The following is a 13631-nucleotide window of genomic DNA, read 5'->3' on the forward strand; positions in this document are numbered from 1 at the left end:
GGAGGCAGCAGGGCAGGGGTGGAGTCAGGGCAGGGCCGGGGGGTGTCGAGCAGAAGTCGGCGCCTATCGCTCCTTGGCCTTCACGCGGCACTGCTGCAGGTCCTTCTCGTAGCTCTTCTCCGCAATGCCCCGAGCAATCTGCTTGTGGATATTCATGTTTCTACAGCTGGATCGGAGCTGTCCCTGCACAGCCGCTTCTCCCCACAGATCCAGGAGATCCACCACCTCCTGTGTACGCCAGGCAGGAGCGCACCTGCAGCATGGAGCCAGCATAGTCAGCTTGACAATTGCTAGGTGAGCTCTCCACACTGAGTGAACAGGAAATGGAATTTCAAAAATTCATGGGGGTTTAAAAGGAAAGGGGCGTGTCCCCGCATACCTGGCCGACGGGCAGCAGAATTCAAAATGGTGAGCAGAGCAGTCAGCGTGGGGCATTGCTGGATACCTCTTAAAGGCCACAAAGTTGACATAAGTACCACAGTGTCAACACTGACACTGCGTCAACCTAACTACGTCAACGGAGTTATTAAGGCAGCATAGCGGGCAAGTTACATCAGCGGGAGTGACATTTTAGTGTAGACACTGACAGGTTGACGTAAGCTGCCTTGCATCAACCTAACTCTGTAGCGTAGACCAGGCCTTATTCTTTGAAAAATAAACCCAGACAAAGTTCCTCTCTCCTGCTGGGGTGCAGATGCCAGGCTGTCTGCCTCATCCTCTGGTCAATTTGCTTTTTTGATTGGCTTAACCACTTTGTTTACCTTACATAGAATCATATCATAGAAGCATAGGACTGGAAGGGACCTCGAGAGGTCATCTAGTCCTGTCCCCTGCACTCATGGCAGGACTAAGTATTATCTAGACCATCCCTGACAGGTGTTTGTCTAACCTGCTCTTAAAAATCTCCAATGATGGAGATTCCACAACATCCATAGGCAATGTAATCCAGTGCTTAACCACCCTGACAGGAAGTTTTTCCTAATGTTCAACCTAAACCTCCCTTGCTGCAATTTAAGCCCATTGCCTCTTGTCCTCTCCTCAGAGGTTAAGAAAAACAATTCTTCTCCCTCCTCCTTGTAACAACCTTTTATGTACTTGAAAACTGTTATCATGTCCCCTCTCAGTCTTCTCTTGTCCAGACTAAACAAACCCAGTTTTTTCAATCTTCCCTCATAGGTCATGCTTCCTAGACCTTTAATCATTTTTGTTCCTCATCTCTGGACTTCCTCCAATTTGTCCACATCTTTCGTGAAATGTGGTACCCAGAGCTGGACACAATACTCCAGCTGAGGCCTAATCAGCGCGGAGTAGAGCAGAAGAATTATTTCTTGTGTCTTGCTTACAACACTCCTGCTAATACATCCCAGAATGATGTTTGCTTTTTTTTTTTTTGGCAACAGTGTTACACTATGACCCCCAGATCCCTTTCCGCAGTACTCCTTCCTAGGCAGTCATTTCCCATTTTGTATGTGTGCAACTGATTGTTCCTTCCTAAATGGAGTACTTTGCATTTATACTTATTGAATTTCATCCTATTTACTTCAGGTTTCAGAGTAACAGCCGTGTTAGTCTGTATTCGCAAAAAGAAAAGGAGGACTTGTGGCACCTTAGAGACTAACCAATTTATTTGAGCATAAGCTTTCGTGAGCTACAGCTCACTTCATCGGATGCATACTGTGGAAAGTACAGAAGATCTGTATGTATAAGTACAGTATGCATCCGATGAAGTGAGCTGTAGCTCACGAAAGCTTATGCTCAAATAAATTGGTTAGTCTCTAAGGTGCCACAAGTCCTCCTTTTCTATTTACTTCAGACTATTTCTCCAGTTTGTCCAGATCATTTTGAATTATAATTCAAAGTACTTGCAACCCTTCCCAGCTTTGTATCATCACAAACTTTATAAGTGTACTCTCTATGCCTTTAACTAAATCATTGATGAAGATATTGAACAGAACCAAACCTAGAACTGATCCCTGCTGGACCCCACTCTTTATGCCTTTCCAACATGACAGTGAACCACTGATAATTCTCTGGGAACGGTTTTCCAACCAATTATGCACCCACCTTATAGTAGCTCCATCTAAGTTGCATTTCCCTAGTTTGTTTATGAGAAGGTCACGGAGACAATATCAAAAGCTTTACTAAAGTCAAGACATACCATGTCTACCACTTCCCCCTTATCCACTAGTCTTGTTACACTGTCAAAGAAAGCTATCAGGTTGGTTTTGTTGGGGACACTGGGCATGGCCACTAGGTAACTTGAGTGTCGATGAAGCCCCCTCACACTAGGCCCAAGTGTCCTTGGCCCCCCCGCCTGGAGGCACTTGCAGCAGTTATGCTGAGGATCTGCAACAATATGTTGCAAAGTCAGACAGTCTGAAACTAAACAAGGCCAGACAGGGCAGATATGGTAAAACAATGCTGAACAAAGCAGCTTTATATATATGGTTTAACAGATGGTACAAAGAAAAAGGGAACTAGCTGGTATCTGGGTTGGCTGGCTATATGGATACTTAGGGCAGCTTGCTATTGGATAAGTATGCTGAAGAAAGGATGTATAAAAGTCTGTGTAACTTCCTGCTCTGTGTACAGGATTTGAGGTGAATATCTCCCTGTACCATATTGAAGCTTCAAATAAACTTTTCTGCTTCTCCACCCCATTGTGATTATTGGGTGACGCACACCGGGCAATGAACCTTGCTGTTGCTTGCCTTGGGCACTTTGTGCCGGCAACAGCTTTTGGCGTCCCTGGGTGGGCTCGAGGCTGCTTTTTAGCCTTGCCCAGACCCCTCCCGGCAGTCGAGGATTGCAGCGACAACCGACGCCCAGCGCGCACCGGTGAGTTCATCGGGGGCCTTGGAGAAGACGCGATTTGATTGACCCCGGAGGGCACAACGGTGCAACACACTCATATAGTGGAGAAGCAGCTGTGGGCGATGGTGAGGAACCGGTCCCTTGGATGCAGGGGAGGAGCAGCTGCAGGCGACGGTGGGGAACCGGTCCCTTAGATAAGGTAGGAACCATTTGAAATCTGGATTGTATGCTCTGTTGGAACCTGGGGATGCCCAGAGTTACCCTGTAGGTATGGGACAGGGACAGAGCTCAGGAGGCAGGGCACAGTGTACGTCCCTAGAATGCATTCTAGCAAACTGGAAAGTGTTTGGATCAGATCCAATGACAAAAAGCAAATTGAAAAGGTTTTGTCGAATAGACTGGCCTCAATATCGGCTAGAGGACCAGGAACAGTGGCCACCGGGAGGGTCAATCAATTATAATACGATCCTGCAATTAGTTTTGTTTTGTCAGCGAACGGGTAAATGGAATGAACATCTGTATGCACAAATGTTTATGGCTTTAAGAGATAGAACAGACATTCTACAAAGCTGTAATTTGACTCCAACGGGATCGGTAGTAGCTAATGTTAGCCCCCAGAACCCCCCCAATGTTGTAATGGCAGATTCGGTGTCCCCTTCGGCCCCCACACCCCCACCTTATAAGGGTGGGTTACAGAGATTGCCTCGGGTTACAGAGATTGCCCCCTCGGTGGGACTCTATCCTTTGATTACCGAGACTGTTGTGGCTCGCCCAGGGGCAGAGGGACGTCAAGCTACCACTATGCAAGTTTACACCCATGTGCCATTCAATCCAATAGACCTAGCAGCTTTTAAAACACAGGCTTGGGAATTCTCCACGAACCCAAGCCAGTTTATTTCAGTCTTTGAGGGGTGCCTCAGTAGTCACAAGCCAGATTGGGACAACTGTAATATCCAGGGCGGACAGAGAAGCCAAGCATGCCGCCACCTCGACTCCACCGGAAGCTGAGGATGCCCACATGCATACCCTCATCCCATCAGTGGGGGAGCTTTTAACCCCTCAGTACTCTGGGGAAGAGAGGAAACTAGCTGACAAACTCGGTCTTCAGGAAAAAGAGGGATGGCTTCATTCTCCGGAAGGGAAGATCCTCCTACCGAAGGGCCTGATCCGGCCAGTACTGCAGCAGCTACACCAGACTGTGCCAAGAAGCCTCCCTGCCATGGCCCGATGCTCTGCCCCTTGTCCTGCTCCGTGTCCGCGCTCTCCCGAAGGGTAGATTAGGGCTTAGTCCCTTTGAAATTATGTTTGGAAGGGCATGGCCTATGAATGGGACACCAGTTCTGGGAGGGGAGTGGGAAATGGGGTGTGGTTTTTTGTCTCAGTACATGTGCTCTCTGTCTGCTGTTCTCTCTTTTCTCCACAGGTATACCAAAGACTTCCAACCTCTTCCATTGGATACCCCGTCCACTCCTTGCAGCCAGGTGACTCCGTGCTTATTCATACCTGGAAGGACGAGCCTCTCCAAGAGAAGTGGAAGGGAACCCACACCGTCCTGCTGGTTTCCCAGATGGCGGCAAAGGTTAAGGGACACAAGAACTGGATCCATCACTCTCGTCTGAAGGCAATACCCGCCCCCTCGTCAGCAGAACAGTGGACCGGTCAACCTGCTGACTCCTCATCCAGTGACGATCTCGGGCTAAAGCTACTGTTTAAGAGACACAAATAGCGGGCACCTTATCACCAAAATGGGCCCACCCAGGGACTGGAGACCCTCGGTTGGGAAGACTCTGGTAATAATTAATTGGGTAACATTGTTATTCTCTGTATTGTTATTTCCAAACTGTGCATATCGGGAGCATAACTCCTTTGTTTCGCTTGCGCACCATGTTGCTACTTTAACAAACCAGACTGATTGCTGGGTATGTGCTCCGACTCCACTGTCCCCCAAAACGGGAATGCCCCTTGACATGCTGCCCTTGACCCTGGCAGAATTAGCCGCCACCAAAAAGCAGGAAAGAATGGACTCGCCGTTCTGGAACAAGACCTCTTTACAGCAAGCCACCTATCAGGACCAGAAGTATTCAGTTGCAGTACTCACTGAGGGAGTATTTTGTTTTACCCGAAACCAATCTGTGGGAAAGAGCTCCTGTGTTATTACACAGTGGGTTGATGGGTATTGGATAAAGACCAAGAGGGGAGGTCAGCAGTGTGAGTGTAATGGTTCCTCCCCTTTTGAGGAAACTCTTACAAATAGTCTTACTACAAAAGGAGGGTTTGGAAATATACCTTGCCGTCCAGTTAATATCTCCAATGTAGCAAGCCAATGGTGGGTTTGCAGTGGTTCCTATGGCGAGTGTAATTTGAACGGCACAATTAGAAACACCCCCTCTTGTACCCAATCAGGAGGATGGGATGCCCCCTTAGGGGTATATGAACTGTTTGGAAAAGCAGCCTTAAATATCCCAGGAATCCCCTTAAGAAACAGTACTTACTGGGCCCTACAGGGTCACTATTTTGTATGTGGCCGAAAGACTTACAAGCTGCTGCCAGCCAACTGGACAGGTTGCTGTTATATAGCTCATGGAGTTCCTCATCTTTCCATAACTACCACACTGCCCAAAGGAAAGATACCTCTGTTGAGTCACGAGAAAAGACCCTGCGGCGACTGACTACAGCATTGGAGGGCGATATAAAGAATCCCTTCACAACCGAAAAGCTTGTAGGGTGCTCTGTACTGGGAATAGCGCCACTGTTTACCGGGCCAGCCATGGCATGGATAGGCCGCTATACTGTAAGGCTGCAAATGGTACTTGAGAAAGTTGCCTTAGAGTTAGAGGACTCGGTTAGGGATTTAGGGTCAGCAGTAAAAACATTAAATAAAGAGGTACAGCAGCTCAGGACGTTTTCCCTCCAAAACAGGCTGGCTTTGGACTATCTCTTGGCATCCCAAGGGGAGGGTTTGTGCCCTCGTCGGGCCCCGATGTTGTGTATATGTAAATGATAGCAGTTATGAGATCTATGAAGAGGTGGTACAGGCTGAGGCCCATGCCCGAGCCGGAGCACAGGTTGCCTATACTGCCCCCGAGAGCGATTGGTTGCAAACCTAGTTTTCAGGCTGGGGTTTGTCGTCTTGGCTTGGTGGTTTATTTAGCCTGTTATTAAAACTTCTCTTTCCTGTATTGCTTGTATTAATGGTATTATGCTGTGCAGTATCATATGTCAGGACTCTTTTGCAAAAGTTAATAAGTCATTCTCTTCAGGGCTATCACAAAGTGCTTATGCAAAGTCCTATTATAAAGAAATAAATAGCCCAAGTGAGAAAACTCAGAGCTAAGGCTGCTGAGTGCTCTCAAAGGAGGGAGTTGTTGGGGACACTGGGCATGGCCACTAGGTAACTCGAGGGGATGGAAGACCACGAGTGTCGATGAAGCCCCCTCACACTAGGCCCAAGTGACCTTGGCCCCCCCGCCTGGAGGCACTCGCAGCAGTTATGCTGAGGATCTGCAACAATATGTTGCAAAGTCAGACTGTGTGAAACTAAACTAGGCCAGACAGGGCAGATATGGTAAAACAATGCTGAACAAAGCAGCTTTATATATATGGTTTAACAGATGGTACAAAGAAAAAGGGAACTAGCTGGTATCTGGATTGGCTGGCTATATGGATACTTAGGGCAGCTTGCTATTGGATAAGTATGCTGAAGAAAGGATGTATAAAAGTCTGTGTAACTTCCTGCTCTGTGTACAGGATTTGAGGTGAATATCTCCCTGTACCATATTGAAGCTTCAAATAAACTTTTCTGCTTCTCCACCCCATTGTGATTATTGGGTGACGCACACCGGGCAATGAACCTTGCTGTTGCTTGCCTCGGGCGCTTTGTGCCGGCAACAGTTTGGCATGATTTGTTCTTGACAAATCCATGCTGACTGTTACTTATCACCTTATTATCTTAGATGTTTGCAAATTGATTGCTTTATTATATGCTCCATTATCTTTCCAGGTACAGAATTTAAGCCGACTGGTCTGTAATTCCCCGGTTGTCTTTATTTCCCTTTTTATAGATTGGCACTGTATTTGCCCTAGTCCAGTCTTCTGGAATCTCTCCCATCTTCCATGACTTTTCAAAGCTCATCACTAATGGCTCAGATATCTCCTCAGTCAGCTCCTTGAGTATTCTAGGATGAGGCCCTGGTGACTTGAAGACATCTAACTTGTCTAAGTAATTTTTAACTTGTTCTTTCCCTATTTTAGCCTCTAACCCTACTTCATTTTCACTGGCATTCACTATGTTAGACGTCCAAATGCCACCAAACTTCTTAATGAAAACCAAAACAAAGAAGTCACTAAGCACCTCTGCCATTTCCACATTTTCTGTTGTTGTCCCCCGCCCCCGTCTACCCCACCCCCCGCATTGAGTAACAGGCCTACCCTGTCCTTCTCCCTTCTAATGTATTGGTAAAATGTTTTCTTGTTACCCTTTATGTTTCTAGCTAGTTTGATCTCGTAGTTTTGATCTCACGTAAATGTACAGCCACTGCTCTAGCCTCTCCTTGCTCTGTTTACATTGGAGACACAGAAAAACAGCAAAAAGAAAAGGACTTGTGGCACCTTACAGACTAACAAATTTATTTGAGCATAAGCTTTCGTGAGCTATGGCTCACTTCATCAGATGCAAGTGAGCCGTAACTCACAAAAGCTTATGCTCAAATAAATTTGTTAGTCTCTAAGGTGCCACAAGTACTCCTTTTCTTTTTGCGGATACAGACTAACACGGCTGCTACTCTGAAACAGAAAAACAGGTGAAATCACATTCCTTTGTCAATGACAAACTTGCTTCTCTGCTCTACTCAGATTTCTTGTGTAACATGCTTCTGTCACTGTTCCTGTTAAACAGCAGTAGTCAGGTGTGTTTGGTTTTGTGCAGAGCAGCTGTCCATTGAATCCAATTAGTTCAGTATCCAGCAAGTTCAGTAGGTCATCTCCAAGGGTGGGGGCCAACAAGTCAACTCCAAAGTATAGAGGAAAAAAGGCATCAAACTCTTCAGTGAGTTCAGCCAGCCCCAGGGGGAGACAGCCAGACGGGAGTGGGGGTGAAGATCTCTGCCCTGAGGGCTGATACTCACAAGCCTGCTTTTACTAATTGCAGTGAGAAGCTAACCAGGAGTTTAAGGACACCAGCCCATTCAAAGAACTGGGCACTTGCTGCGTGTTCAGCTCAGGAGAGGGTATTAATGCCAATTCAATGGTGCCTGTTTTAAATGCATAGGATCTGTGGCCTGGGTACCTTTCAGTAGTGAAGAAATCTGTACATTTTATACTATTATTGTTTTCGTTGTGTAGTATTTTCTGTAATGATATGACTATGTTGAGATTTGTGTGGGGTCTTAGTTAACTCTCAAACTGTCCTCTTACAGATTTTTTTTGACTCTGAGCAGCTTTACTACATTCCAAACTCCGGGTATGGACATCCACAACTGTCCAGATGTGTGTATTTATCTGATGTGTTATTATCCACAGGTGGGAGTCCCACTGTGAAACAGACTGAACTATGCACTATGGCTGCAGTAAAGTGGAATTATAGTGGGTACTCATGTAATCAAAATTAGTGGGTTACACTTGGTCTGATTATATTTTGGTACCATATTTCCAGCACACATACATAATTGTTTACATACTGACCATACACACTTCACACAATAATACTTAAGACTTGTTCTGTTAATATTCTGACAGCAGTGTGTTGGGATGTACCCTTTGCCAGTTGGTCAACCTGGCCAAAGGCTTTCTGCAAATCCAAGTTCCTTATATTGACTGGATCACCCTTATCCACGTGCTTGTTGACACCCTCAAAGAATTCTAATAGATTGGTGAGGCATGATTTCCCTTTACAAAAGCCATGTTGACTCTTCCTCAGCAACTCGTATTTATCTGTCTGTCTGATAATTCTGCTCTTTTCTATAGTTTCTACCAATTTGCCTGGTACTGAAGTTAGCCTTTCTGACCTGTAACTGCCAGGGTCGCCTCTGGAGCCCTGTTTAAAACTTGGCATTACATTAGCCTGTAAGGATAAGGCCTTTGTCTGCAGCCCTATTGTAAGGCCTAAAGCCTAAGGCCTCTGTCTGCAGCCAGATTAAAAGAGCAGCTGAGCAGCAGCCATTAGCTGAGAAGCAGGAAGTTACCTCCTCACATTCCATCTAAATTACATTAAAACACTGTAATATCAGGCTGTTAAGAAGGAGACCCAGTCCTAATGACACCACTTTCACCAGATAAAGAAACAGATCTTAAGATGGCTAAAGAAAACTTAACTTGACAGCATCCTGTCTAGCAAGAAATCACTTATCAAGAGTTGTGATTGTGAAATCCTCATTTCTTTATTGTTTTGTCGTTATGGTCCCCATTTCTCTATCGTTTATCTGTTTTGTCCCTGTCTGGTTCTTTAATAGTTTCTGTCTGTTACATAATTAATTTTGCGAGGTGTAAATTAATTAAGGTGGTGGAGTAGGATTGGTTAGAGAATTTTGTTACACTGTGTTAGGATTGGTTAGTAAAATTTTAGTATAATGATTGGTTAATGTATAGCTAAAAAGGACTCAAATTTCACTATATAAACTGCGGTCCAAAAACTCCAGGACGCAGCCCCAAAGATCAGAGCTGCCAGACCTCAACACTCTGCCAATGACACCGTGCAGAAACTGGAGTCCCCCAGATGACCTGATCCTGACTGGTCATCAAGAAATGTTCATCTGTCTTATTGGGAGTGGTGAGCACTGTATGTGTAGTGTGTGCAGTCTGTTTCGGGGGATTGTTAATAAATAGAGGTTATGTAGTATATTACTGTGTAAGGCTCTTTCACTGGTAAAAGACCCCGTAAACCCAAAAAAGATTAAGCCCTGAGTCCATAGGGAAAGGGTGTTTGCCCGGAGCCCACGGAGTGCAGGCCAGAGCCCACGGCGGGGTAAAGTTAGGTGCTTTTTGCCTGGAGCCCTAGAAACTGGGAAAGGATGGGGGTACCTAAATTAAAAGGGTTACGCCTTGAGCCCTAGTAAATGGATAAAGGTGGATGCCCTTGAATGTGTGAGTAACAGAGAATTTTCTGCAGGTAACAAGCCCATCTATCCATGGGATTATAAAATGGACAGTAAGTTCAGTGGTGCTATATGGAAGTAAGTGGTTTCTATTCCTTTGGGGAGGTTAAGATTTATAAGTAACTGTGATGGGTACTTCAAAGCCTTCCCCAGCTGTCTGTTGTGTCTCTAATCTGTGCCAGCCATTAAGGGCTGCCCCTAGATGCCAACCTCTGCACGGGGGACTCCCAGGTTCTCTTCAGAGTTGGCTCTGCATTTCTCTTTCAGGTTTTGGGAATGCTGCCCCCCCAAGGTTCCCTTGAACGCCACAGGTCTCGGGGAGCTGTTCACTCACAGAGCCATCTGTCTGGAAGCTCCTGGACACTCCACTGCATCCATGTCCCCTGGGGCCTAGACCTGCCTGTCCCCGCATCCTGGGGGCTTCCTTGGAAAGCAGCTGCCTTCAGGAACTCCTTCAGAGAGGTGTCAGTCTTCTGATTATCAGTCTGCTTCATGCCACCAGGGAGGGTGGCAATGGAGGGCTCTGGCTCTGTGTCTACACTGCAAGCAGGAGGTGCGACTGCAGCACGTACCCAAGCTAGTTTCAATCTAGATCAAAGGGCAGCATGTCTATCGATACATATGATACAAGCACAGACCCCTGCAGCACCCAAACCTGCTGGCCATAGCTGAGCAGCTCTGTGCCCCAGGGCTGGGTGCAGGGGGGCTGGGCGCTGGGGGGGCCGGGCACTGGGGGGCCAGGCTTGCACTGGGGGTCCAGGGCACTGGCGGGGGGGGAGGGCATTAGGGCTCTGGGGGTTGGGGCAAGGGGGGCACTGGGTTGAGAGGGCACTGGGGGGTTGGGGCATTAGGGCACTGGGGGTTGGGGTGAGGGGGATGTTAGGGGCAACAATACCTGAAGTCCAAAGGTGCAAACAATTTGATGTTTATTGGGGTGAACTTTCAGCAAGCATGATTCCAGTTTCCTTCCTTAGTGTCCCCCTTCCCAGCTCTGACACCACAGAGCCTTACTTGTGTCCCTGTTCCCATGTCCCCCCTTAGCAAAACATGATTCCAATTTCTCCACCCCCATTCCCCCCCTTACTTCCTGATTGACTGCAGACTATATAGTAAAACTTAAGTTCTGCTTAGCTATACCTTAACCAATCATTTTACTGAAATTTAACTACCCAATCCTAATATATTGTAACATGATTATTTAACCAATTATATCCCATCACCTTAATTAGTTTACACCCAGCAAAATTAATTATACAGCAAACAAAAACAATCACAGAACCAGACAAAGATTATACAGACAAACAATAGGAAAATGGGGACTACAATAATAAAACAACACAAAAATAAGAATTTTACATCCCAGTTATTAATAAGTAAGTTCTTGCCAGACAGGATGCTATTAAACTAAGTTTCCTTTTACATTTTCTAGGCACTTCCCTTTCTCTGGAGGTGATAGGCATTATCAGGACAGGATTCAGAGTAGCAGCCATGTTAGTCTGTATTCGCAAAAAGCAAAGGAGTACTTGTGGCACCTTAGAGACTAACAAATTTATTTGAACATAAGCTTTCGTGAGCTACAGCTCACTGTAGCTCACGAAAGTTTATGCTCAAATAAATTTGTGAGCCTCTGAGGTGCCACAAGTACTCCTTTACTTTTTTCAGGACAGGATTGTATTCCTAACAGCCCAGTAGCACCTTATTTCAATGTGACTAGTTTGAAATGTAAAAATGTGACCATTCGCTTCCCAGCTTATGGCTGCCTCTGCTGCTTAGCCAGAGGCCTTAGCCTAAGCACAGGGCCTCAGACTGTCACAGTAAAAAAAGGCATTATACAGTCAGACAGTGATTTTGATTCTTTCTTTTATACCTCTAGAACTAGCTAAGTAATAAAAATATACCTAAATTCTTAGAGTATAGGCCTTTACAGACAGGCCTGAATATCTATATCCTAACAGGGGTGTCATAAATATAAAGGGAAGGGTAAACCCCTTTAAAATCCCTCCTGGCCAGAGGAAAAATCCTCTCACCTGTAAGGGTTAAGAAGTTAGGATAACCTCACTGGCACCTGACCAACATGACCAATGAGGAGACAAGATACTTTCAAGAGCTGGGAGGAGGGAGAAAAACAAAGGGTCTGTGTCTGTCTGTGTGATGCTTTGGCCTGGGACAGAACAGGAATGGAGTCTTAGAATTTAGTAAGTCATCTAGCTAGATATGCGTTAGATTATGATTTCTTTAACTGGCTGACAAATTAAGCTGTGCTGAATAGAATGAATATTCCTGTCTGTGTGTCTTTTTTGTAACTTAAGGTTTTGCCTAGAGGGATTCTCTATGTTTTGAATCTGATTAGCCTGTAAGGTATTTACCATCCTGACTATACAGAGGTGATTCTTTTTTACTTCTATTAAAATCCTTCTTTTCAGAAACCGAATGCTTTTTCATTGTTCTTCAGATCTAAGGGTTTGGGTCTGTGGTCACCTATGCAAATTGGTGAGGAATTTTTACCAAATCTTCCCCAGGAAGTGGAGTGTAAGGGTTGGGAGGATTTGGGGGGGGGGAAGACGTTTCCAAACAATGCTTTCCTAATAAAAATAAACCCAGATAAACATTTGGTGGTGGCAGTGGAAGTCCAAGGGCAAAGGGTAAAATAGTTTGTACCTTGGGGAAGTTTTAACCTAAGCTGGTAAGAATAAGCTTAGGAGGTTTTCATGCAGTTCCCCACATCTGTACCTTAGAGTTCAGAGTGGGGAAGGAACCTTGACAAGGGGGCACTGGGGGGAGGGCATTAGGGGGTTGGGGCGAGGGGGTCACTGGGGGGAGGGCATTAGGGCACTTGGGGCGAGGAGGCACTGGGGCGAGGGCATTAGGGCACTGGGGGTTAGGGCGAGGGGGTCACTGGGGAGAGGGCATTAGGGGGTTGGGGCGAGGGGGTCACTGGTGGGTTGGGGCGAGGGGGCACTGGGGCGAGGGCATTAGGACGCTTGGGGCGAGGGGGCACTGGGGCGAGGGCATTAGGGCGCTTGGGGCGAGGGAGTCACTGGGGGCTTGGGGCGAGGGCATTAGGGCACTGGGGGCTTGGGGCAAGGGGGTCACTGGGGGGTTGGGGCACTGGGGGGTTGGGGCACTGGGGCGAGGGCATTAGGGCGCTTGGGGCGAGGGAGTCACTGGGGGCTTGGGGCGAGGGCATTAGGGCACTGGGGGCTTGGGGCAAGGGGGTCACTGGGGCGAGGGGGCACTGGGGGGTTGGGGCAAGGGGGCACGGGGCGAGGGCATTAGGGCACTGGGGGCTTGGGGCAAGGGGGTCACTGGGGGGTTGGGGCACTGGGGCGAGGGGGCACTGGGGGAGGGCATTAGGGCACTGGGGGTTAGGGCGAGGGGTTCACTGGGGGGAGGGCATTAGGGGGTTGGGGGTTAGGGCGAGGGGTTCACTGGGGGGAGGGCATTAGGGGGTTGGGCGTTAGGGCGAGGGGTTCACTGGGGGGAGGGCATTAGGGGGTTGGGCGTTAGGGCGAGGGGTTCACTGGGGGGAGGGCATTAGGGCACTGGGGGTTAAGGCGAGGGGGGCACTGGGGGGTTGGGGGGAGGGGCACTGGGGCGAGGGCACTAGGGGAGCAGGTTCGGGGGGGGGGGGTGATAGCGCCGCGCACGACCCCCCTTCCCCAGCCCGCTCCTGCCGGTTATCCGGGGAGGGGCCCTTTAAGGGGTGGAACTTCTAGGCCCCGCCCCACC

Source organism: Chelonia mydas, chromosome 24 (genome assembly GCF_015237465.2).
Source record: "Chelonia mydas isolate rCheMyd1 chromosome 24, rCheMyd1.pri.v2, whole genome shotgun sequence".
Classification (NCBI taxonomy): domain Eukaryota; kingdom Metazoa; phylum Chordata; order Testudines; family Cheloniidae; genus Chelonia; species Chelonia mydas.